At 44.6% G+C, this 26758-nt stretch overlaps 1 protein-coding gene across 2 annotated transcripts in view; it reads right to left on the bottom strand.

The window, feature by feature from the left end:
• sano (CABIT domain-containing protein serrano) overlaps positions 1 to 26758 on the bottom strand; it is a 101600-nt gene that overhangs the window by 64326 nt on the left and 10516 nt on the right. Inside the window, exon 1 of one of the 2 annotated variants that reach the window (XM_034321221.2) lies at positions 25769 to 26158. The exons of the other annotated variant lie outside the window; for it this stretch is intronic. The gene's annotated coding sequence lies outside the window, so the exon portion shown is untranslated. Of the gene's footprint in view, positions 1 to 25768; positions 26159 to 26758 lie in introns of those variants that run through there. 2 annotated transcript variants of the gene reach the window in all.

Here is a 26758-nt window from a genome sequence, read left to right as displayed (position 1 = left end):
CGTCGACGCTATTCACCGGTTAAATAGCCGGTGAAAGGTGAGGGAAACGCGAATCGTCGAAAGTGGGTAAGGAGAGTCGGCCGTTGTTCGCGAGGGTCGCGTGGCGCGACAATTAAGCGATTAAAGACGCTCGGCGTCGATCGCGGTCGCTCGATTGAGCAAGACGCGCGATGACGCACGACGCCGCTGTTTCAAGCGTAATTTCAACGGATTACGTGAAGCAATCGGCCGATCGGTTACAAGGATCTCTTAATTGCCACGATTTTGTACGGTCCGACCACGCGCGTGGGGCAGAAATGTTTGTACCTCGCTTCGACATCTTTCTAGAGAAACTTTCATTATTTTACGCGTGTCCAGAACGATCGAGCAAAATTATGTTTGCTTATTTCATTTCTACGAGACAAGTAAGTTTGTAGAACAAAAGTAAGAGACAATATTTAAGCGAAGATCACTGTTTCAATCAGACGCGGTCTATAAAGCGTAACGAGCTTGTTACAGCCTCGTTTTTCGGATGAAATCGAGCCATTGTCGCAGAGAAAAACGATTAGAAAACTAGCAGACGAAATTTCCTTGGTCGACTCTTCCTCTTTGAGGTGAGGCTGAATCGGCGCGGCATGGCACTCGGCTCGATTACACGCAACGAGCGTTCGATTAGCGCGTCTAATTTATCGGCTGGTTTACGCGCGGCTAGCTGAATACGGTTACACACCTTTATTGCCGCGTAGATATGCTAATGCAACGCGATAGTTGGCCAATATTCCGCTGTTCTCTCCTCTCGCGACTATCGGCAACGATCGCGAAACCGCCTTCACCCAACTGCAACCGCCGCGTCGCTTCTTCTCTCGATTCGGTTCGATTTCGTTCCGCGAGTTACGGCCACCTTGACCCTTATCTCTCCTCCTTCCCTTCTTTACCCCTTTTTTACCGAACGAGGGTGGAATTTCTTGCCCCGTAGATGCCTTTCCTTTCCGACTTACCTTTTGCGAACAGAGGGAAGAGAAACACGAAAGGCAACTTGAATTTCTATTTTTCATCAACTAGTTTTATGGAAATTCAAAAACCTGATTTTCCAGCAATTTGCCTATCAATAATTCGATCGATTAAATCAACGTCGGAATAATCCTGAATTCTCGTTCGGTTTATAGAGTCTAACCGCTAATTCAATGATACTAAATCACACGGGAAATCGATTTCCAGATGGAAGATAGAAACACCCGTGCGCTTATGTATTTCAATACTGAAAAGGCAAGGAAACAAGCCACAGGAATTTCAACGATTTAAACAGAACAGCCACTTTAGAGGATTACTTTATGAACGAATGCTCGTTCAAGCATGTTAATCAGCAGCATCTCGACAACGATCATAACCACGCGTGCCGTATCGAGAATATAACGAACGGTTCGTCGAGTTTCTCGTTTCTTTTTACCCTTTCGAGTATCGAGCCTCGCTGTACGTCGTGGAGGAATTTCACGGGTAAATTCTTGGCGCGTCGAACGTGGCCCGGTTCCAACTAAAATTTCCTCCTGCCTGGCCGACTCGAACCTACCGAACCGGTGACCCAGTGACGTACTGAACAAAGCCTGCCCCGTACTTTGCTCCTCGAACTTTTTCACCGATGGCACGCGAAGAATTAAACTGGTAACCGCTGCTAAAACTGAACGAGTTTCTAAAATGTTTGTTTGTCCTTTGGCGCAAATGTAGGTAAAAAAAATTCTATCTATTTTATAATCTATTTTCCTATAACACGTATAGGCAATTTAACTTTCCATCATCTTTATTTCTCTAAATAATATATCAGGCACCGTAAACTTTTTTCCCCTCTTATTTGAAACTTTCTCGTTCGACCGTACGTTTAATAGTACACTCGTCCTTGGTCGGTTGTAATCGAGCATTTATCGGGGTTAGATTAATTATCTGTCACGTTAACGACGCTTTCACTTGCCCCTCGCCTTTCCAAACGTCCTCAAGTCCTTTACAATTGCACCGTGACACTCTTTTCAAAGGATACCCGTACGTTATTTCGCTTAATGTCTTCGTCCTGATTAACACCAGATTGCCTTGCCGCTCGAACACGTTCGTTTACTTAAAACGAAGGTCGTCAGGAACGTTATTTACGGTACAGTCAACCCTTAACTCGCCGCCATTTACCTTTCCCTCTTATTTTCTTCTTCATAGTAGCAATTAACGAAACAAGTAATACAACCTCGAGATTTCAATTGAGACGTTACCATTTTTTATTCTTACGTTGTTACCCTCTGCGAAAGGGGTTGAACGTCTAATTTAACCACTCGCGCAACCATGAAATCTCGAAAGAGGCGAACAGTCGGAAGGACCGGAACATAAATAACGCGGAGACGGTCGTACGGTCGAAACTTTATGGTAATTGTTTCTCGAGGCTTTCGAGTTTAAGTCATGCCCATCCGAAGTCTTACTTTCTACGTTTCAATGGCGCTGCTCAGCGGACACGTTGATAACCGTAATTGTTCCTCGAAACAGTCCGCTTGGAAACTTTCATCAACCTCATTTTTTCTCCAGTTAAGAATGTCATTAACACGCGAGGCTCGCATGCCTTTTCGTCGGGAAACGCATCGAACGTAAAATCCCGGCTAACTAAATCGACGATCGTCCCAGCCGCTCCCTAATTAACGCCGAACACGTGGGACTAGGAGGGGGAAACCGATTCGACGGCAGGGTGCGGTCTCAGGGTGCGCCCCGACGCGTCCATCTCAGGCAAGAGACGAAAAAAGAAACGCGAAAAAGAGCGGGGAAGAAGAACGAAAAAAAGATAGTAAGAAAGAATCAAGGGTTGGGCCACCGACGTTGCGAGATTGGGAAATCGAATGGCAAACGGCTACGAGATGGATAGAACAAAGGAGAAAATGTGTCTGGAATGACAACGACTGTCGCAACGATAGCTGCGGGTCTATTGTGTTTGCTTAACGCTAACGTTCGGTGCGACTTTAATTGTCGACTGTCGATCGGCTGGCTAGGAATTCCGCTTAGCAGCCTCGATTAACACGCTTCTGTGCCGGTCGACAGAGCGGAGAAATCATTCGTGACATCGTCGACGGGTCCTTCGTGATGCGTCTGTGACTTGAACGAGCTGGCATATAGAAATGCAATAACATTAGACGTATTTAATTCATTACTTTCTTCCATCAAGAAATTGAACGCTTTCACCCACCCCCACCCCCATGATTTCCCTAATAAAAATATCCTTCACTCTAGAAAAGTGTAATAAATTATAGCCCGACGAAAATATAATAATTCTGTCAGCCAGATAGCTGAACAAGGTAATAACTTACTCTATCTTATCGATATAGAAAAATGAAATGAGAAGTCACGGGAGGCTAATATGTTCAACCTTTCTTCCTTTTTTCAAGCTTTCCCTTCGTCGAACTTTTCCAATGATTTACATCGAACGGACGATTAAAACGTTCAGTAGTCCGTTGAAAATATTACACCGTTCGACGTTTCAGCTATCGGACCGATGTAAAGCGCATTTCTCGGTCAGCGTACGCACGCATAGTCGGAAATTTCTCTAAAATCCTTCTCTACCGACTTTCTAACATGCATCACGATTAAAGAGGTTACCGAGCCACGATTTCAGCTAATTGCACGTGTTCGCGGCTGTATACCGATCTGGTTAACGGGCCAATAAAAAGGCTGGATCCGCGCCGCTGATCGCGTGCCCGACATTACGGACGAGTTTCGTTCGAACGTCGAAAGTAACCGCGGAAATAATTCACTCGAATCATTTGTTTCTGTTTTTTTCCTCTTTGTAGACCGACAGTCCGGAAAATCTGTCTGTTATGGCGCGGAAATAAAACGTCGATCCAAAGTGAAACCTTGGCGAAAGAATAAATCTTAAACGTCCACGTAATTTATGCGAGTCTATAAATTTGATAAATCGAATTTTTTAAAAAATAAATCACAAGAATAGTGAACGATGGGGAAAAATGTTAAGATAGCCAAAAGCTTGAAAGCCTCGCGTGCCGGCTTTTGCACGCTCGCCAGAAAGCCCAAGCTCATTTCCAGGGAAAAAGAAAAGAGCGAGGAAGCAAAGGCAATTTAACCTAGTCTCTTAAATCGTCCAGAACGAAGCGCCGGGACGTTTTGTCGCGGATACTTACGAGGCTTGGTCACGAACGCCCAGCGAACTCGGTGACTGTCGGAATTTCCTCTCGGTGTCACGCGAAAAGTTAGAAAATTTCCCGTAAATCTCGTTTCATCGGCCGCGCGGCAACCCCGATCTCCCATTAACCACCTTTCTAAACATCAATACTAAACTTTTAAACGGCGAATGATACGAGTATAATTTCTGGAATTGCCAGAAGCCTCGAGAAACGGCAGAAAAGTCTTAACTGGTTTCATTGACGCACCGTCGAAGCGTTTTTAAGCGTAGCCGAAGAGGAGGCGAACGAATCGGTTTGCATACCGAGGTCCTGGCTCATCCTGGCTCACCACGCGACGAATGCCAATCCCACACGGGTTCGCTTTCTCGTCACGTATCAATAAACGTCTGTCGTTCCTTGCCACAGCTTCCTTGCAACCCCCGTGTAAAAGGCTCGGTGAAAAATCCTTACCTCCTTTTGTGTTAACGCGGACAATAGCGGCTGCTTGCGAAACCGAGGATCGCGTGCGTGCGTTTTTCATTTACATGCGCCTCGGACATGGATTGTTTATACGGGTTGACACTTGAATATCCCCGTGAACATGTCCGCGCTGACACTGGCCTTTGATTATGGATTTCCTGGTCAGCGTACGAGACGATCGACATCGTTTCTTATCTCCTCGTCTACTCTCTTACCTCTTCTCTTTTTATAAATATTAACAATTTCAGCATTTGCAATTGAAGATCCGAAAGGGTCCCGAACAGTTGACTTTTGAGGAGCGGGAAGGAATGTAAGGAGAATACTCGGAGTTGGGGCACGTTCGTTTTTTAAAAGGGTTCGCCATGGGAAAACAAAACAGTTGGAAGCGGTGCATTCCGTTTCGCGAGGTTATACCACGAAAATCGAGCGACGTTGTCCGTGCAACGAATGGCAATCCCACGCGTACTGCAACGCAACAAAGGCTCGACTTTCTCGTCACGTATCGATAATACTTTGTCAAATCGTGTGTCGGTGCCGAGGCACTTCCTGTTCCTTCCTTCGTCCCTTGCACACGCTTCTCGTGATTTATGCGTCACAGTCTCTATAGAAATATTAAACCGTTCAAAGTTCGTTCACCCTCCTTTTATCTCTTCTCTCTTTCTATAAAGTTTTTTTCTTTTTTTTTTTAAACAATCTCAAACATAACTGCGAAGAATTCTAGATAAATTGAGAATCACTGCTCGAGCTCGATCACTGTCTCAGAGGACTCTGACCCGTTTTTACGGTTCAATGATGACTTTAATGATCGTTATCGAGACTAATTGTCCGTATACCCTAGACTGGTCAACTTTCTTTGATATCGAAATGCAAAAAGTGCTTAGCTTTGATGGAACGAAACAGGGAATAACTGTAGTTCGTGTATGAGAAGCAATAATGATTCTCAGCGAAACAAAGCACAGAAACGATTGGTATAAATATCGATAAACGTCTTCTTCAATTTGTTTCGTTATCGTAAGAATTCTGATTACCCGTTAAGTTTCTCGAGATTCGAGGAATTTTGACCAGTCAGGGGAGTTTCAAGATCATCAGAAACCCAGATATGCAAATCTGAGCCGTGAAATCGTTAAAAATTCTCATCGTCGTGTCAGTGGAATGGATCGCGGTCACCATGAATCGAATCTTTTTCGGTCGTTCGATGTTGCATTCCTTTTCAGGAAACGCAGAATTTCGTCGTTTGAAATTAAATTGCGAAGAGGCACGATGAATTTTAATTCGAGGGATCTCTAACCATCGATTAAATGAAACTTGAGTATGCTATTCTTTATTATATAGCTCTTCACTAATCCAAAGTGCAGATTCGAGTGAAGGAAAGTTACTTCAAACTCAACAATTTGTCGTAGGATTGCTTTCTAAAAGTATAGTATGTAAAATATTACGTTTTTCGAGTGCAGTTATGTTGGTGCACACACGAATCGGGTGAAATTCAAATTGATCGATTATCGATCCTCGCAAAACGTTCGATCATGTTCGCGTCTCACGACTCACGAAAATGACTGTTAATAATTGCTAATGGCCGAGTAGGAACAAAGAGGGACCGTTAGTATTCGGCAGTAACGACGCCGGTCGAAGCGGTAACGTTAGATCGCGGCGTTTATATGCAAATTCGTGGCTCGAACCTTCTCACGTCGAACGATCGCGACGACGACGATGCCGCCGACTTCTATGCTGAATAAAGCCAAATTATTATTCAGATAGCGAGAGAGCACGCCGATCTATCGCCGTTCCTCGATCGCCGACCATTAGTTATGCAACGCAGTCTGCTACGTGCACGTCCTGATGTTTTCACCGTACACCGACCGATGAATAAATTAAAGAACTAAGAAAAATCTTAAGAAAAATATTCGTTTTTCTTCGAATTCTGAAAGATGGAAGAAGAAAAAAAGATGGCGAACGAATAAGTAGGCGGAGATAAGAGTTACGGTAACGCACTCGATCTTCTCACTTGTTAGCGCTCGATCTTCCCTAGTGGCCGTTTCCATGGCTCGACAGTGTCAAGTTCATCGTTCAACGCTCGTCCTACGTGTGCTAACGCACTCGGCTACGCTTCCTCTTCGGCCATAATTATGCCTGTTGCGCAAAAGCTTGTACGACGACGTTCGTGTCTTCGTGCAACTGCGTGGCGGCCAACCGGAGACCTTCTTAGCGGTCTCGATCGACAGCTCGAGGTCGTTCCCCGATGCACTTCCTTCGTTTGCTTCGATTCCGACCCCGGAGCCTGTCCACCGTCCGGTTACGAGGAAACCTCTCGTCTTAGCTGATCACTTTCGCATCGACAACGATCCGGTTAAATTAAACTGTTTCTGATTTCATCGATGAACAATTCATGAAACGATCAATTGCAACGTAAGAGAAGGGAGATGAAATAAAAAAAAAAAACACAAAAAAAAAATGAATCCAAGGTAAAAGAGAGAAAGGAAGATGATCTCACGATAGCAAAAAAGCGAAGCGTGTGCGCGCACAATACGCACTCGCCAACTCGCCGCTGCAATTACACGGCTGATAGAGTTTAACGACTGATTGTGAACGCCAAATTGCGCGAATCGAATCGAGGAAAATTCAATGGAGATCGACGATCTCGATGTCGTTCGATATTCGATTAATTGAACGTACTCGTGGATGAAAGTTACTCTTCCGAAACGAATCACTGTAATTAATTGTTACCGAGTATTCCTTATCGATTTACGTAAACATTCGATCATCCGTGTCATTGAAACGGTACGATTCATCCGATTTAATCACTCATCGGATATGAAAACTCTCTCTCTCCGTTCGCACGGCATTTTCGAGAAGGAGAAAAACCATGGCTGGCTGAAAGCGATCCCTTGCGGAAAATCGCGTTAAGGTAAATGAAGCTTAAACGCGCGGAGAAACGAGTACTTCGTGTAAATCATCCTGCTCGGACGGCTTCTGGTGTAATGACGCAGTAATGATATCGAGTTACACGGAGGCGCGAATTAGTAATATCCAATTTACATGCGCGACAAAATAATTTCCAGAGAGGCGGCTCGATAGTTAAGCGTTCGATGGCCGTTCGACGGTTACTCCCTTGCTCGTCATACGATTTCCACGGATACGAAATCGGATTATCGAAGAAAAATCTTACTTATGCGAAACCGGTCCAAGTTCGCTTTATTTCGTGGGAAGAAATCACGGAAAAATATACGTACAATTTTCAAAAACGAGTCTCGATACCCGAGAAGTGGCTCAAGTCCGAACACAATTAGAATATTAAATTATAACTCTAAAAGATTACCATCGTTCGAAGAAAAAAATGAGTGAATCGTTAATTTTGTCTCGGTATAACGAGCCAAGGAAATACCATGATTTCAGCTCAACTTACTAACTCACAATATAGCAAGCTGCTCGTATATTCGCGAGCAAAAGCGGTCCTCTATAAAATTCCGAAGGTAGGAAAGATTCTCGCTAGGTGAACGAGCAGTATTTACATAGAGAAGCCGTAACTGGGACCAATTGGTCGTGTTATCGAGAAGGTTGGACAAGTTGTAGGAGAGAGAAGATGCTCGGGAGGTGGGGTTCGATGAACTTTTTCACCGCGTAACCATCTAATTAGCGTCGGCGTACCAAGTGTAGTCTAGGCTGGAACGTGACGTCACGTATTTATAAATAATTATTGGATAGAGGAAAGCGTGTATCGTCACGTTCAATGCCACCACGGACGTACGTTCGCCGCGTCTTGTAATTTTATTCGCATCCGAATGGTATTCCTGATGACGGCAACGATCAGGCGTCCTTCAAGGATAACGCAAGCCATCCTCCCTTCTTCCATAGCTTTTCCCTACTCTTTCAACAGATTTTCTTCTCCCTCCGAGGCGAGCGGATTTGTTTGAATTTTCATGGCTTCGTATTTTATAAATCGTACCATGATTTTATCCTTCTTATAATTTACTCGGCGATATTTCTCCCGTAAGCGTAACCGGTGATCTTGTGAAAGAGAAAAATTCATTCGAACGTTGCAAAAGCATCGGGGAGCATTAATATCGAGCGCTATCTTCTGACCATTTTGCTGTACAACCGCGTTTTACATAATACAACGTGTGCTAACCGTGTCCATTCTAGCCACAGACACGATCTCGATCACGCTAAAAGTGCGTGTCGAGATAGGAGAAAATGGAACGAGACACAATTACGCAAACGCAGGCTTATCGTCGATTCGATTGATCGAGTATCGACTACGCAACCCGAATCGTTCCTTACGGTACTTTCCTTCGGAAACTTTCCGATTACCGCAATGACGTTTCAATTACGACCAGAAAACTTTCTTCATCCATCTACTACTCGTTCCTTATTATCCGCGTTGGTTAAACGAGTTATTGTTATGTATGCGCGTCAATAAGATGGAACAAAAGAATTACCAAAGGCCTACGTACACGAGTTAATTACATTACGAACATAATTTCTTAATAGATGAAATTTATTCTTGCATTTAAGAAAATTTATTAAACAGCCAAATAGAATATCATTGGAAATACCGTTTTTCCACTGCATATATTTAAGTTTACGCCGCCTTTAAGGATGCTTCTAAAGGAGAACGAAGCACGGGGCAATAATAACGCAACCTCCTCTGAATATATAATAATTTTTACCCTGGTTACATTCGCGCTGTTACACGACGTTTACAACAGGCCCGTAAATAAAAGTACCGTACTTCAACATCAATAGGCAATGTAATTTATATTTGACGAATCGAGCTAGCATCCGATAACCAATAACGCTTCGTTTTATCGTCCTGTTTTGTTAGCATCGTTTCGGTCGGTTTTCAACGCGGTACGAGCGTTAATGGTCAATTAAACGTGCTCGTTATTGGCCGGCGCGTCTATTAAAATACAACCCACCTCTGCCAAGCAGCGAGAGCAATTAATCAGCGCGCGAATAAAATCGATGCAACGATTCGACGATTAAATTTAATCAATTTTAAAGGGAACCGTTTTAAAGATACCGGAGGGAAACTAGTGAATCATCTAACGAGGATGTACGCTTCGCGTCGCTTTGACGTCTCACCGACACACTATGGAATTAATTTAATCTTACGAACGCATCTTCCTACACGTGTGGGAAAAGTACTTGGCTAGTTTCAATGCTACCGGTACGCGTACCGTGCGATTCAATAAGGCCAAGATTGCAACGTCCCTGACAAATAGAATGCATTTTATTCGAATCGTCGTTACGTCACTTGGAGATTCACGTATTTTTACGTAACGAGATCGAGAGGATTATTTATCAAAATCAAATTCAAAGTCTATCGTGGAGGAACTCGGGGCGAATGAGAGCTCGCGAAGCCAACCCCACCGAGTGTAATCTCTCGGTCGGTGGCGTCGCGAACGAGGCGACGTCGTGCTAATTGCGGCTAATTACAGGATCGATAATAGCGATTCGCGGATACCGCACGTGCTTCCGTTGAAACGTAAACGTTCCACGGCTGTCGAAATCAAGCTTCTAGAGGCATCAATTACCGGGCAACGTACATAAATCGAATGGAAGCCAGAAAGGAGTGGAAACGCTTCCACGTTGCACGAGCCAGGACGACTGAAATAGAGAGGCGTGCTGCGAAACTAGTTTTTACCGTAAATCCGCCAAGCAAAAGGAGTCGGAAGAGTTGTCGTGCGACGACAGCGAGAGGATTGGCCGCAAACTCGACCACGAACACGACCTTCCGCGACAAAGGGACTGGCTGTCCCCTTGGCGCAAAAATAAATTCAAACCGCTTATAGAACATCCCCCTCTGCCTCTTTCTTGAAATAGTCTCCGGCAAACTCGTCGCCATGAATTTGGATTACGAGGACGAGACGTGAAATTACCTTTCATTCCGTTTCCTCGCGACATAAGCCTTTGAATTCAAATTACTAAGACAATAGAACCTATTCATTTTGAAAGGATTCTTCGCCGAGGATTGTCAAAACATTCAGAGCGAACCGTTCGGAGGAAACCGATCGATCCCAGTATCGAGATTATCGCGCTATGCACCGGTCCAACTCGTGCCACGTTCTCCTACAGCGTTCCTATAGTCGAGTTTCAAGGTCACGGTTCTCCAGAACGGGGCTTGGATGCACAGAACCGGCGTTGTCAGTGAAAACTAACCCATCCAACCGTGAACGAACTACGGCACGTTTCTCTCATTTCGGTAAATTAATTTTTAATTCGCTTGCTACACGGATTGAAATTGATACGATCGGTAAAAGAGAAGGAATTGGCGATCTTGAAAGCGAACTCGCTGGGTCTTCGTACGGGGATCTCGAGTTGCTTTTCAAGTAATCGGAATCGAAAAAGAGGAAACGAAAGAAAGAAGGAGGGGGAGGTGGAGGATTGTTGTCCCAAGCCATTGATCTCGAGGCAGAAAGAGGGATTGCTACTTTTTCAGCGACGTTTCCACTTCTACCCGATACGTTCGAGCATCGAGTGGAAGAAGCGAAGTCGATTAACCGAACATAAATACATCTGTTGGGTCTGGTGAGTGGTAAAAGCGGTCGGAGCGTATCGAGCGTGTGCCGATCGCGTCCTCTCGATAGTACTCACGGTGCCTTGCATTTCCCGTGGATCGAGAAGGATGCGCTCGCGAAAACAACAACGCAAAAAGCCGTTGATCCTGTTTCCTTCGGACGTCATTACACGCTGTAAGAATTATTATCGACGTTGATTTATTCTTTTCTTCTACGCCATTTTTTTTCCTTTCCTTCACTCCTCTTCGAGTAGACAAGACTGCGCGATTCGTAGCCCGTTTTCCGCCTCGAGATCGCTACACCCCGATAATTTTCATTACCGCTATGATCGATGAGAAAAATCATCCAGTCTCTTGTTCCTCCGAAGACAAATCGATCCATTGTCTTAAAGATAACCGACGGTTTTTCATCGATCCTGTCGTATTTATCGATCCTTTCTCTCTTGCGTAATAATCGCTAACAGATAGATCGTTACAGATAGATTAAAAATCTATTTATTAAGCATATGCCTTCGAACGGATGGAAAAACGAAAGCGTGCGATTTCGATGGATCACTCTCCTCCCAGCAATCGTCCGCTCGCGTTCGTTAGCGAAACAAAAACGTAATAAGACCGCCCGTGAAAAGAGGAACGCGTATCCGCGTGCACGCATACACCGGATCCACGGTGTGCAAAAAGGCAGAAAGCAATCACGATCAGGCCCGAATATGGGCGAGTAAGGTCAGGGTGCGAACGCAGCTGAGAACGAGGAATGCCATTACGCGCGTTTCGAAGTTGCCGCTCGAACTGGCCGCCCCTCTCTCTCTCTCTTTCTCTTTTCTGTTCTTTCTTTTGCCCTGGAGAACGGTTGAGGTTCTCGATATATACAGAGAGAATTAGTTAGGAAAGTGAATTAGATCTAGGATCGAATTCTCAACGAAAGGTGATCCAGAATTCGATAATATTTGATCTCCGAACAAGTCGAAATGCTTGTAACTCATCCCTAAGGAAAGGGAATCGTGGCGAACGGTGGTAGGGAAGGACAATCTGGATACGTCCCGCCACCGAGTTACGCGGTTATTCGAAAGCCGTGGCGCAGGATATATAATACATCGCGTGTGTTTCGAGGCGAGTGCACACTGCACACAACGCGACGTGCATCGCAATGCAGCGTAGCCAGCATAAAACAAGCTGCCATACATGGGGCGACCGTCAGCCGACTCCGGGTTATAGCAGGACCAGCTCGCTTCGAGCACCGCGGCAAGACAGAAGGGAGGGAAACGGCCGAGTCGAGCTGAGACGATGAAAAGGGACGAAGGGTGAAGAGGTATCGAACATCGAACACGAAGGAGAAAGAAGAAGAGACAGGAGAGAACGTGGAGGCAACCGAACGAGGAATCGAAGATCGAAAGGGACTACCACGGTTAGAGGGAACGAAACGGACGAGAATGGCTCGAAGAGGATAAAGAGAGTTGGTGTACCGTGTTATCCATGGGTTAAAGTAGAAGGCGAGCTACGAGGCCGTGTTCGTGAAACCAGGCCTCTCCAGATAAGCTCGACTCGCTCTGCTTACGAACGTACCGCATGAAAAGGTCTCGAAAGAAGACACCCTTCGCCTCCTCGAACGGCGATTTTCGTTCAACATCCTCGGAACGGTAACAGCCAATCGATGGGATATCAAGAGAAAAAATTAGCGAACGATTAGATTCAACGATCCACGATGTCCCACTTTCAAATACAATTGAGTAATCCCTATTCGCTAAGATTCCCGTGAAACACTCGATAATAGTTAGTTACACAAAGAGGCTTATGGTACCTTTTCAGGATCGCTTATTCCGAACGACTATCCCCCCCGGGTCAATGGCTCCTTTCTCTTTCAACACGTGTAATCCAGGCTAAAAGTTACAATTAATGGGTGACCGACTGCTTCTACGAATCTCTATTGTACACTTCTCTAATGTCGACGAAAAAAAAAAAATGGCCCCCTCGGTCAATAGCCCCTTTCTCCATCAACTCTCTCTCTCTCTCTCTTCCTCCCTCCCTGTTTCTTTTCAACTCCAGTTCTAGATCCCGGGCTCGCATGTTAGAGCGTCGATTATTCACGCCCACACGTTGCACCGTGCGTACAATGAATCTAACATTAAGGTAGAAACACAACGACGCGATTTAGAGAGCTGTAACGCGCCCTCTCGACGCGGTTCCGTGATAGATTAACCCTCGATTAACCCGCATTTCACCGTGAATTCCATTTCAGATCGTTGACATCGGGATAACGCGGCAGATAGTTGTGAAATTTCGTTTAATTTATTCGATGATTAATGAGAAATATATCTGTCACGGATACGATGAAATGTAGAACAAAGCGACCGCAACGATTCTACAATTAGCGGAATAATTGCCGAGGCTATGGTCGTTGGTTGAAAGACGGCACGCGCGCGAGTTTCTAGCGTTAAGATCGAATTCCTGTAACCTTGTTAAGCGGTGGTTACACGGCGTTACACATATATCGGCAAAGGTGTCGAAGCAACACACGCCCACGCACGCGTGAAACCGACAGATGGATTAGACAGATACATACGCTTGTTCGCTTTCGAGCTGCACCGAGCAACAGGAGGGATTAATCTTCCTGCAGGATGGAAATTAATGCTATTCCAGCTAGCTTCCGAGGCTTATTAGCTCCCTTATCGTATTCCGACTTCATTCGGCAAGATATTCTCGAAATAAAAACCAATGTACTTTGGGAAAATTTTCCATCCGCCTATTGCCATCCTTTCGCACGCTGGAATGATGACAAATAGAAAATGAATAATGCGATGTTAGAAGACAGGAAAATTGATGTACGAAGCTTGGCCACTTATTCGACAAATACCGTCGACTAACCGCGGTTCAAGGGGATAACAGTATTAGCCATTTTGATTCCATCTTAACAATCGAAGCTTAATGTCCAGGAAGAGTATTACTGTACGGCGAAGAGATTGAACCATGGAGAATGTTCTTTTTCACGTATCGCTATGGTTACAGGGAAATGGGCAACGTTAGCCGCGAACGATGACTTGTCGAATGGTTTTGAACCCATCGGGAGAGAAAAAGCTGACTCCATTGGCGCACGAAATCACTCTGACGGTGCGAGTTTGTCGTGAAATGAGTTTCACGCGGATGAAACCATAAGCGATTCCCTTTCTCTACCGTCTTACCGTTTTTATTTTTTTTTTTTTTTTATTTATGAAAACCTAACAGCACCATAGCTATTTATAGCGCATTATTAACGGAAGCGTTACAACATCCTTGACATTTCTTCGACTGGTATTACCGATAAACAATCAGCCGCTATTGAAACGATTTCTCCTTGAACGTCTCGGAGCCAGTCCATAGAAATTCTTTGGATGACAAGGTGTTTTACTCGGGAATTATTCGAATGCCACCTTTTCACGCGGATCCACGGCAAATCCGTTAAACCGCGATTTTCTATAGAGATAATGGAAAAGCAATGATTTTCCACCAAGAAATTCTTCGTTCAATGGGAATAATCGATCGTTTCGCGCGGGACCGTGTCTAAAACGACTCGATCGAGATCACGTCGATGAAACGATGTATCTAGATCCAGCAGGATCTAGATGCAGAAGACATTCACGTGCCGAAAGGATGGGAAGAGGAGAATAAAAAGGGGGGTAGAAATCGAGCTAAACACGACAGATCTATTCCTCTATTCATCGCTCTTGCGTCGTGTCACGTCGTCCCTTTGGCCTCCATTCGATTTGTCACGTATAAGAGCCCGAGACGAATGCCAGCTCGACCAACACCGTCTCCCCTCGGCTTGTCGATCGGAAATCGACCGTACCGATCAATCTCCTGTCGAGACCCTTCCAGACGTACCCTACTGCCTGATAATTCAAGCAGAGAAGCTTTCGATAGCGTTTTAGACGAAAATAGAGAAGTTATAAGCGAGTCCCTTCTCGGGGGGAAGATGAAAATCTTTGTTGAAGAGAACGCGTGAGAGCGGAAGCAGAACGAAGCACACCAGTGTCCACTTCCTGGCAAAGAAAAGTCTCGTTCCTCCCATCGAAGTTGTTCCTCGCTGTTTCTCAGCAACATTTTCCCATTTTGCATGAGAAACCGTTCGAGAAAAAGGTCGCTAGGGAACGTACGTTACCTCCCCTGTCACGCATCCACCTTGTTTTTTCGTCTTTCATCGTGAAGATGAGACGTGAGGAGAGTGAGAAGAGGCTCATCGAGACGATGATCGGTCGCAGCCTTGAAACCTGTCCCCTCGGGCCCTGGCAAGTGCAAGGGAACACCAGGTCCTCTTCGATTTACACGGCGCCAGCCTGAGATCTCGCTGGTGGAAACGCGACTTCTTTTTATTAATGAACCATCCGCGGCTACGAAGGTCGTGCCTCCTGATGATCCTGATTAAACGACGCTACGTACGTGCAACGTTCCACTAACCGATACCACGATACCAAGGAAATTAATTATTTTTGTTGAAACCTAAACCGTTTCTTACCTCGATGTTCATTAATCAAGTGTAACAATTTTCGAACGGTGAAAATTGTTTCTCGATAGCTTCGATTTCAACGAAGTTTGTTAAAAAAGGAAGAAGAAAAAAGGAAGTACCAGGCTCGACGTCGCATCGGTTACGGTCAGAGGTCGAGAATATAAATTCATCAACGATCACGATTTGTCTTTTCGACTTTCGAGAGAAAGAGAGAGGCCCGTTTTCGAGTTCCTGCGCGTCTATCGCCTTAAACGTACACCAATAAGACGACAAAAGTCGTTCGGTCCAGTTCAACGAGCGGGCGGTCTTTGTTATTTACGGCCGGTGATACGAGTATTAAGTAACGCTGCTTTCACTGTCGCCTACGCGGCCGTTTAAATTCCTCCCGGTTACTCCCAAATCCGATCGTACCGCGACAAAGCTAGATCTATCGTGTCCACCTGACTTTACTCTGCTTTCTAACAACTTTGTTCGATCGCTACTGCACGTTGCACCTTCGAAATACTCGAGGCTACTCCGAACTAACCGGAACTCCGTACGATTCCAAAGAGAATATCGATGAGAAATTATAAAAATTTATACGTATCGTTCTTAAAAAAAAGAAGAAAAAAGAAAAAGACCGCTGACAAATGATCAGCACATTGGTGGCAATCTCCGAAGCAGATCATCCTTTGCCATCCTTCTTCCAAGGTGGCAAGTAGTATTCCTTCCCAAGGACTCTAATGCATCATCCTTATCACGGGTTACCAACGACAGAGGCGATTCAGAGGAAACGCAAGCGTGCCACGAGAGAACAAGAAGAACAAGAAGAACTGGAAGTATGTGGCTAGGTGTTCTACCAGGCCGACAATGGGTAACCTTGAATTTAGCAGAGCGGAAACGGGCGGTGCATCTTGCCAAGACGATCTCTCTATCTCTCTCTTTCTCTTATACATACACACACTCCCTTTGTCTTTCTCCTTTAATTACTTTCTCTTAGCCGGCAGTCTATCGGTAAGATCTGGTCTAATATGAGCGCGAAACTATAGCATCGTGTCGTTGGTGCAGGCTGCAGGTCGGCCGAGCGAGCGCGCGTGCGCGCATGACGTAACAGTAACCTACTTACTTCCGGCTGGCGCGTTCATTCATGTGGCGAAGGAAAGAAACGGAACCGAGAGAGTAAACGAGAGAAATAGAACGGGGCCAAACAGCCTGTGTCCTTTTTCTTCGTCGAACACGCACACCTTATCGTGTCGCATCTGGTTCACGATTATTTCTCCCTCCGGTACCCTACATTTTTACATCTGACCCTGAAGAATCTAATCGCAAGGTTAACGAAACCATCGGTATCAAAAGCGGAGAACCGATATTAGGTTTTATGCAAACGTATTAATTACATAAAATATGTTATACCGTGTAATCGTCGAACGACTATAATCGACATTAGTAACTACAGGTTCTGTCACGGATCAGGGGATATATAGCCGACGTTAGTAGCGAAAGGGTTAAACGTTTTTCTCGCGTGGGAGTGACTCTCGCTTTTGCTGGAAACGAAGAGCAGCCTCTCGCGATTGAACCCTTGGAAACACGAGATGAAATAGGAATCGTGGTCCACGCACGGTACCAACAATTATCGAGGCCTGCATGGTCGGATACCTAGACAGAGGATAACCATTCGTGCCGAGGATCTTTCCGAAGGATTACGTTTGATCGCTCTCGGCGACACGGCGAGATCGAAGTTTCTGAAACCGAGACAGCTTCGGGTTTCAGGCACCGAGAACAAGAATCCAACTCGATAAAACGTATAATACATGAACGTACCAGGGAAATTTTTCGATAATTATCGATAGACAATTTAATTGTCCTGTAAAACTAAAACGAAATATTCTAATTCTTAAATACAGTAATTGGACGTGTCTGGTTCTACTGCGTCTGACCATGTCTGTATCTACTGTGGCTGTCTATGCGTGGACCGACACAGTAGATCACTCGCCATCTTACGAAATTAATATAATATCGATGCTACTTAAAATATCTATCAATCCTGATAAACACAGAAGGATATTTAACAGCTCGAATTAAAAAATCATTGGCGCGAACAAAAGGATGCATGAAAAGTACAAAGTTCATCGATGAAACGATATTAACATAAACTACTCGAAGAGATCACTTTCCCGTTCCTCCGTCTCTATCATTGCTCATTCTACCTTCTCTTGGCGAACGTGTGTGCGTCTGTCTGGAGGCAGAAAAGCACAGTGTCTGAACGGCGAAACAGGCGCGTCGAGAGTTTCGCGGCTGTTAACTCGCTCGGCTCGAGCCGTGAGCCGCGACTAAATATGCATATTCCCCTGGCTCTCTTACTCTGTACGAGTACGTGTCTCCGTGAACACCGCTCGAGAACACGTTTCAGGATATCATCCGAGGCGAACAATAGGGAATCAAAGGAGGAACGTAGGCGCGCAGAAAACGTTAGCCGGCGAATGTTCTGGCTGGCTGGCCGGTCGCCGTTGTAGAATGCGGTTGACATTTCTCGGCAAGTAGAGCGTTACCCTCGTGTGTCGAACACGATCGACGATATTCACCGGTCAGCCACCGATTTCCTATCCATCTTAATATTCATCAAATATTATTAATCCTCTTTGATATCTACGTTCAACGCCGAGGAGGTCAATGTCTAATATACCTCGTAAAAAATTAATCCTACTTTCGTTTTCCCGATATAACGAACACGTGCTGTTTCACCAGATACCTCGATACGAACGACCAAGTCAAAGTTCGCTATGTAATCAATGAATGATCAATAAGCAACATCGAAAGTCTTAATCACGCGTCGATCAATAGGCGGTGTCGCAACTAGGCGACAGCCTTTCGTAGGTAACAAAATCAACCAGGACATATTTCTTCGAGTGTAATACGGGCTCATAGCCGATCGTGACATAATGAAGATAGTATGCAACCGGCAGTAGGACCGTACTTTTCAGGTCAGCTTCCTGCTGTTGGCAAACGATGATGGATCGTTCGATTGCATGTTTGACGTGTCGAAACATCTGTTCGATAAAGAATTATTAATCACCGGGTATCTATTTCGTCGTCGGGCTATGTAATTTGTAGTAGAATAATATTTCCTATAATATCGGAAGAAGATATTCAACCGTACGTTTGATTAGCGTCGAATTTCGCAATGATCGGTTGAATCGGTGCTTTTATAACATCTGCGAGCATGAAATCTGCGGATAGAAAATCCTCGATTCAACAAAGCGACCAATTTATCATACGACGGAGATAAAAAGCGATCCCCCATCCGCGCCTAATCATTCTGATGCCGTAATAAGGCAAACGTTGAATGCCGTTCCGCGAACTGTCACAACAACGAAGTAGAAAGTAAAATTTCGACGGTAGCCTAAGGCGAAAGCAAAGAATCAAAATTACATAAACGTAGGTAATTCGTGCCGTTCGAGCAATTAGTCCGTTGCATCTGGCTGTGTTTTGTAACTTCTCCATGGTCCGCGCAAAAAAAAGGAAGAATAAACCGAGATCTTTAAGTTGTTTTCATAGCAGAGTTGATTTATGCCAAAGTTCAAACAATTCGTGGCGTAACCAGCAAGGTCAACACACACGCTGACTCTTAATTTTTGAATTTTTTTTCAGATAAATCAGCGGATAAATAAAACCGAGAAACGTTCCTATTCTCGTTTGTTTCGTTGTAAAATGAATAATTCCTCTAAACAATGTTCGTTTCCCGGGGTAGAAAAACGGAGAAACTTGGTCGGGATTGTATGAGGGGAGCAGGAAAGTATGTCACACTGGTCAGAATGCGAGAAAGAGAAAGAAAGAGAGCCGACCGATTGCGCAAAACGCTTAAATCTTTGAAACGAGCATAACGGGTACTCGTTCAGTATGCCACGAAGAGGCATACAATGTGCACCGTGCTATATGTACTCGTAACACTTTCCGGGTCAACGCTGCTTCTTTACGTCTCATTGTTAGACGCTTAGATCGCTGCGACCCTGTGAAAAGGTATCCATTTAAAATTAACCTTCGATCTGATTCTCATTCGAATTCCAATTGCATTTTAAATGAAATTATTCCCAGCTCTTAAGCTCTTAATCTCTATTATCAAACTCTTATCTACCTCCATATTCAGACAAACAGTTGTATTGCAAAGATAAAACGAATTCGTAACGGAAATGATAATAATAATCAGGAGAATCAGGGACGAACCATCTATTCGAATGATTAATGTCAAATTAACGATCGGGTATCGTGATTAAAAGAAAAGGAGTTCAGCTAAACGAACCATATAATCCTCGACCTTAATAACGGTTATGTTCCATAGATTTCTCTGACGGAAGAAAAAAAAATAATGAAAAAAGGTACAAGATATTGGGTCTATCTTTTTGTCGGATTCGCGCTTCGACAAAGAATACGCGTTCGACTTGACCACCCACCCTAACTCATAGATCAAACAAAGTTTCGTTCTCCACCCCCTTGCATTCTTCTCTTCCCTGTGTTTCGGCCAGGGCCACGGTGTCAGCCCGTTTTTCATCCAGCCTATAACTCTCTTCTGGATAGCGGTCAGATATAATCGAAGGAACCATTCGAACCGCTTCGTTCCGCGACAGACCGTTTAATTTGCAGCTCGATTCACTTTGCCGACCTCTCGATCCTTTTTTCGATATTTCCAGGAAGCGAAGCCTCGTCCTTGAGACAGAACGACGAGGCTACATCGAGAAGGCTTTTGGTTCAATCATTTTTCACGAAAAATTAGAAGAAAGTTCGCTTTCTCGACGAGTGAATCATGGCACACAGCTACGTTTTAGTTGTTTCTGGAAAGCGGATAGGAATTGATCGCACGGAGGCAGGTCGAGCCGAGTCGGTGACGTCCCAGAACCTCTAACAGAGCGAAATCGGCACGCAATACCGTTTTTTAACCTAGACACAAAAACCGGTAGAGGAATAAACGCGAACGTGTAACTCGGGTACACATTCCCTCGAAATCATTATACCGCCTTGGTTATCGAGGAACTTCTGGTACGAGCGAGTTCTAGAAAAGTTACGTTAGGCTTTGTACCATCGAGAATCGTATATAATAATATTTCTTAAAATACAATTGTTTGAAAAAAAAAAGAGGGAAATTCCTCGTCGTTACTTTCTTCAAGAACGATGTACTATTTTTCATAGAAGAACGATGACTCTATTTTGTCTAACGAGTCTCATCTAACAAAGTACCCTGGTGAATAGACGAAAGGATGCATCTAATGTAATCCACGAGCCTATGACCGACCTTCGATCGTCGAAGAAACCAGAAGATCGAGTCGTAGTCTCTCCGCTCGGATGCTCCTCGAGCTGAGCAGGGCCATCCTCGGTGACTCTTCATGGCCCTCGTAAACGATAATTACAATAATTACGATAACCGTGGCGCCTGGTACGTTCGAAAGCGACGCCGCATCTTCGTCCTCTTTGTTAATCACGCTTAATTAATATTCCATGGTGTATCGGGGCGCGGAGTAACGATTAGGCTATCAGTTGTGACCGGTTGGTACGATCAATTAATTTGAAAAAATTTCAGTTTTCTATCCTCTGTATTCCGTAATTAATTATTAAAACGAAGAATATAAGTTTCTGTTGTTACAAAGGGAAGGTAGAATTAGAATATTTTGACGCCATTGCATCGAGAACGTTTCTTGCAACGATTCAACAGGCTTAGAGGCAGGGTCGAGAGCAGTAAAGCTCACGACTTCTTCTTTCCAACGTTCCATCCGGCTGTTTCTCTCATTATCCGTTTCCATGTAGTCTCACCCAGATACACGGAACGTCACCCAGACACGGTGGGTGCAAGGGTGCATCGGGCCAACAGCGTTCGCCCGGCGAACGTGGGCTCCCACTCTGTGGGATAAGACCACTCTGCCTTCCCATTATGGTCGGTTATATGCCCGAGAAACTGTTCCGACGCGTATTTTTCCTTTCGTTCGTTACCAAGAAACACCGCGTGCAGTTTAAATGCACGCTGCTCGCCCGCTCCTTCTACTCCCTCGTTTGATTGCATGCACGTCTTTACGCGTCTTTGATCCCCTTTTTGCTTTTGTCTTTCCTTTAACTCTCCCTAGTACATTGGCGTAGAAATTTTCTCTTCTCTTTCATTCGTCGGCGTAACTCGGATTAACCCTTTTTTGAATTCTTTTCTTTTGAAAATTTCATCTGAACCCTTTTATTATACTTCAAAGGGTTTTCGCAACAATTTGTGTAGTCGCTGTTGAGAAAATTGTTTCGTCGTTACAAAATCGACCAAAAGACTAATGTTTTGCGCGATGGGTAATTGGCTTTGATAAAACGTTTGCTCTATCGCGTCCAGCTTCCTACGAGCTGTTCTACGCTCGCTGTTTCCTTCGGTAGAAGAAAATAAAGAAGAGTAATAAGAAAAAGTTGGAGGAAAGGAACAGGCCACGCCGCTTCTCGCGATGCGAGAATGCATTAAAGCGGCCCGTCGAAAAATCTCGCCGAGCGTAACGCGTTTAGCACACGATATAATCTGATGCAGTGATGCAACGAGCGGCGATATATTAGCAAGTCAAAGCTGCGGGAAACCGGTTCATAAAGCGTTAACAAACTATTTCGAACGTGCAACATAAATTAACGTCCTCCGCTGAGCTTTCCTCTGTCTGCTTTCGCCTATCCGAATCGAAAGGGACATTGAAAATCGAAACAATTCATTTTTCCTTTCAATTGTACTGTTGTACTAAATTTCGAATGATCCCCCATGGCAGTGAACGTATCATCGTGCGTCTTGTTACGCATGGCTGTATCTACCGAGCCACTCGACAGGAACTAATTAATTTACATTTTTTAAATAAGAGAAACATCTACATAAAGTACTCGAAGAAATCAAACGTCTTCTCTAAACTATCGTTCGATTCCCTATCTAAATTGCGTTTGACTAATTAATCGGTCCGCTTATCCAACGATTATTCAATAGGTATAACCGCGCGATTCGTGTATCGGGAACGATTTTCTGGTCAACCGATATCTACTTTTCGCGGAGCAATCGATATCGCAACGAGAAGCTGTTCGCCTTCGTGAAATCGATACCAACCGCCGTCGATTGATAAACGAGTACGATCGTGTACCGAGCCGCAGTGAAAACGAACTTCCTTGGCCCCCGGCGAGCCTTACTTATTCATTTGCGTAAATTAATTCGATCGCGGGCTTTCGTTCCGTCCAAACGAAACTTTAACTCGTGATCGAACGTCGGGGATCGATAAGAATCGCAGGAAACAAACAACGATGCCTGGCAGCCATTTCGTACGCTGCTGCGACCCTACCCTTGCGCGCATTCAAATCACCAGCCGTTCGACAGCCGTTCGACAGTCTCCCGTGGCTATTCATTCTTCTTTCTCCTTTCTTTCGATATTTTCAAAAAATTTTGTAACCCTTACGTTACAACATCATTAAGATTCGTTCTAAAGAACCATCTTGGACCAGGGGCCCTTTTATGACCAAAGTATCTCGCTAACGCAGTGTTTGTTTTACCGAACATTCGCCTCGGAATGTACGTATTATATCATTACGTATTATTACCCATTACATACCTCGTTACACCGTATGTATCGTATATTATGCCAGCTATGTACGTCGACAGAAAAACTGAGGGATTTCTCTGGTACGTTCGTTGATGGAACTCAAGGGGCCATTACTATGCAAACTATGAGCCTGTACCCCCGCATGTAATACGCGGATATCTAATTGTACGGCAAATAAGCTTCATAAATTACCTACATAATGCCCAGACGATTGTATGGCACCTATATGGTCGCATTCGGTCCTGATTAACCCTTTCAAACGATCCGCGCTAGCGCGCTCTATACTTTTCACTAAATTTTAATTAAAAAATTCATCTTACAATTACGAGTTAATTGGTGAGATGTGCATCGACTATCAAGATTTCACAATAGCTCTATACAGATAAGCTCGATAAGAAATCATTAACGTGATAAAGTATCGATGGTATCTTGAAAATATGTTATTTAAAAAATTGTAACAAGGAAAACAGGAAGATTTTTAGAGATCCAGCAATGATAAACAAGAAATCAAGAAATCTTTCAAGTACCACGATGAAATTTACCTTTGGCGACTTCAGTTCCATCAATCCTGACAAAGTAAAGCCGGGGAGAATCTCTGTGCTCGAAAATCCTCGGTATTTTTGATAATAACTTTGATTCAGGGCATTCGATTGCTGTTGAAACATTACCCACGCATCATGTACTCTATCTCGTTTCCCGAACAAAGAGTTGATTACAAATACAATGTGCCTTTCATCGAGGGAGCAACGTTCGTCTGAAAGGTTCACAGGACCGCGAAACGATGAGACTGTGTAACCCGGAACACGCGTGCTTGCGCAATCCGTACGAAACCTTCCAACGTAACATTGACTTTTTCAAGTGTAATTGCCGCTCGCGCTCCGATTACTAATCGACGCCGCGGTGAACGTGACACACATTCGATTTTAACCTCGACGGTAGCCACTCACGAGCGTTACCTTCGTGTATTCATCGGACCATTGTCCGTTACGAATGAAAGGTAAAAAAAAAAAAAGTATCGGGGAAAACAGTGCTCCCATTCGTCGAAACGCCATACTTTTATCGTTTCTGAGTTACTTTGCTCCCAAGGATCATTGGAATCGGATTGAAATATTGCCCAAGCGATAAGCGTGACCAAAAACGAACCTGAATATCAATTTGAAAGTTTTGCAAGTTATTTTATTTGCAACTGGTTAGCACTGTCAGCGACGGACCGCAAGGGAGGCAATATGAACGGAGAATCCGGATTTGCAAACCAGTCCGGTTCGGGCCCCGTATTAACAGTTAATAACAGTAACACGTAATTGCGATGTTCTAATATCGGAAGAGACTACGAAAAATGCTGCGTGTAACCCATTACGTCGTAGCGGAGCAGCTGGTCAGATTCAAATCTAATGTATCAGCGAGACTACACCCGTTAGATTACGCACCGTAAGTTGTTACCTTATTTGATATGGTCAATGTGATTTCAGGGAGTACGTGAACGGAATACAGGTACTCGAGGGTACGAATACTTGGAGGAGTATTTGACGTTGTATATATATTTGCGAATACAGGTACTCCTTGATATCAGTACCCATGAATACTGGTATTTATACCTCCGGATACTCGAGAGTACCAGTATTTCGAGTACTGGTATTCAATGCGTAGAATTTCAAGCCTAACTACCTTAAAATACAAGTACTCAGTGCTCTGAACTGTTACAAATTTATAACAAAATTCAACGCAGAAATATCGTGAAGAGAATGAAGAAAGCTTGTAAAAAATTAAGGTAGCGAGGATCTGAAAAGATAAATTTCGACGCCGATCAACATGCTGCTCGTCGGTAGGGCGGACCACTAACGGTAAGGGATCGAGGAGGGAGAAAAAAGGTAAAAAGACGAAAGATGAGAAGAGAAGAAGAGAAGAACGACGGCCTACGAGCCTCGAATTTACGATCACCTTGCGAGAGAAATCGCCCCCTCTACGAGCGCCATTTTTTTCGGGGCGACGCTAACAAATGAAGCGAGCAGGAACGTTTCGGAGCCCTTGGATAGCAAGAAAAGAACGTTTAGGAACTTTATTCCGAGAAAAGGTTCGGCTAACCTTTGGGATGCAGATCGACCGAGTGATCGGGTCACTGAACGTCCAGCTCGATCGGAAAAAGGTGAGGAAGAAACAATACTCAACCGGACGGGATGACTTTGAAAATGTTTTTCTATCCTGAAACGGCTGTTCACCGTTCCAGATAATGGAACGTGTCGTTCTGATGTGTAAACAGTTGGAAACAAGTTGTTGTATACAAAAACTGCCGGAAAGCAATCAAACTTGCGCACTCGACGCGGTCATTGATTTGTAAGAATTCAAAACGTTACGGATATAATTAAAAAGAACATTATGGTATCGTGTTATGGCTTGTTAAAGGTAAAGTAGGTGAAAAAAAAGTGGATTAATCTGTGATACACTTATACAATCGCTCGCACAATACGAGGATACAGTGCGTATTTCATTTAAGGAGAGTAGTTCCATTAACCTATTAATCGTGAAAAATTCCAAGAAATGGCGTGTGGTAGGCTGGCCCTCCGGGACTTAAGGTCCGGAGCAGTCACGTCTCTACTAAAACGATACCCTACTACGAAAACTTTCCACTCACCTGCTGTCGCTGTACGATCCAGAACGTGGTGGACGAGGGTCGCCGTGAGGCACGTCCGCTTGCAAACTAATTTTTGTTTTCCCCACTGGTAACTCCACTGTAGCACTGTACTATTACTGTATATGTACTATGTACGTTGGTACTTATGTACGCTTAACCCTCTAGATATGTATATATATGGTAAGGGAGGAAGCGGGCGTGCGTAACGCGAGCAAACCTACGAAACGGAGTAATAGCGTGAAACCACCGATACTTCGACGTGCGCCGGACGATACACGTTGAAGACGGACGGATGAACGAGAGAGAAAAGGAGAGTGACGACTGGCCCTGCTCTGACACAGATCACTGACCAATTCCGCTGGAGGACTGACGCGATACTGACTTGGAGTCGCATCTGGCGAGGAGCGCGACAACCGGCTTCACCGCGTTCGGCCGAGTTCGCGCAACTTCGGTCGAGCTCGTACGGCGAACCTGTGGCCGCGAATCTATACAAATACCGGCTGTGCTCCCATTCGTACGCAGACCTGCACGCGTGTGCGAACCTACTGGCTATAGTACATCAAGGTAAGTAACGTACGAAGGTATAGGTACGCCCACGCAATTTAGGCCCCTGACGATAATGAAGAACTCGTCTGTACCTTTACGTGAGCGTGCATTATGGCCGCGTTCGCGCGTTTCCTATCGTCTCGTGGCGATTGATGCGCGTGCGCAGTTCGGAATTCGATAAGGGTGACATTTTTTCCGCGCGAATCGAACTCGACCACGATAAATTCGCCGGTGATTCGAAAAAACGGAGAACACTGGAGATCAAAGGAGGTTGTTCAAAGAGTTCGTAATGACACGTATTAAAAATCGTGTTAATTGCGGCATTATCGCATTACTATACTTTTTATGCTTCGCTTCGAATCGCGTTAAGCGTATTACCTTGTGGAAATATTGCCGCGTATCGGTATCGAGCTTTCCTACAGGGAGAAACTGGTTTCGCGTTTT

Source organism: Osmia lignaria, chromosome 12 (genome assembly GCF_051020975.1).
Source record: "Osmia lignaria lignaria isolate PbOS001 chromosome 12, iyOsmLign1, whole genome shotgun sequence".
Taxonomy (NCBI): Eukaryota; Metazoa; Arthropoda; class Insecta; order Hymenoptera; family Megachilidae; genus Osmia; species Osmia lignaria.
The sequence above is the reverse complement of the archived record's forward strand: the minus strand, read 5'-3'. Positions and strand labels throughout refer to the sequence as shown.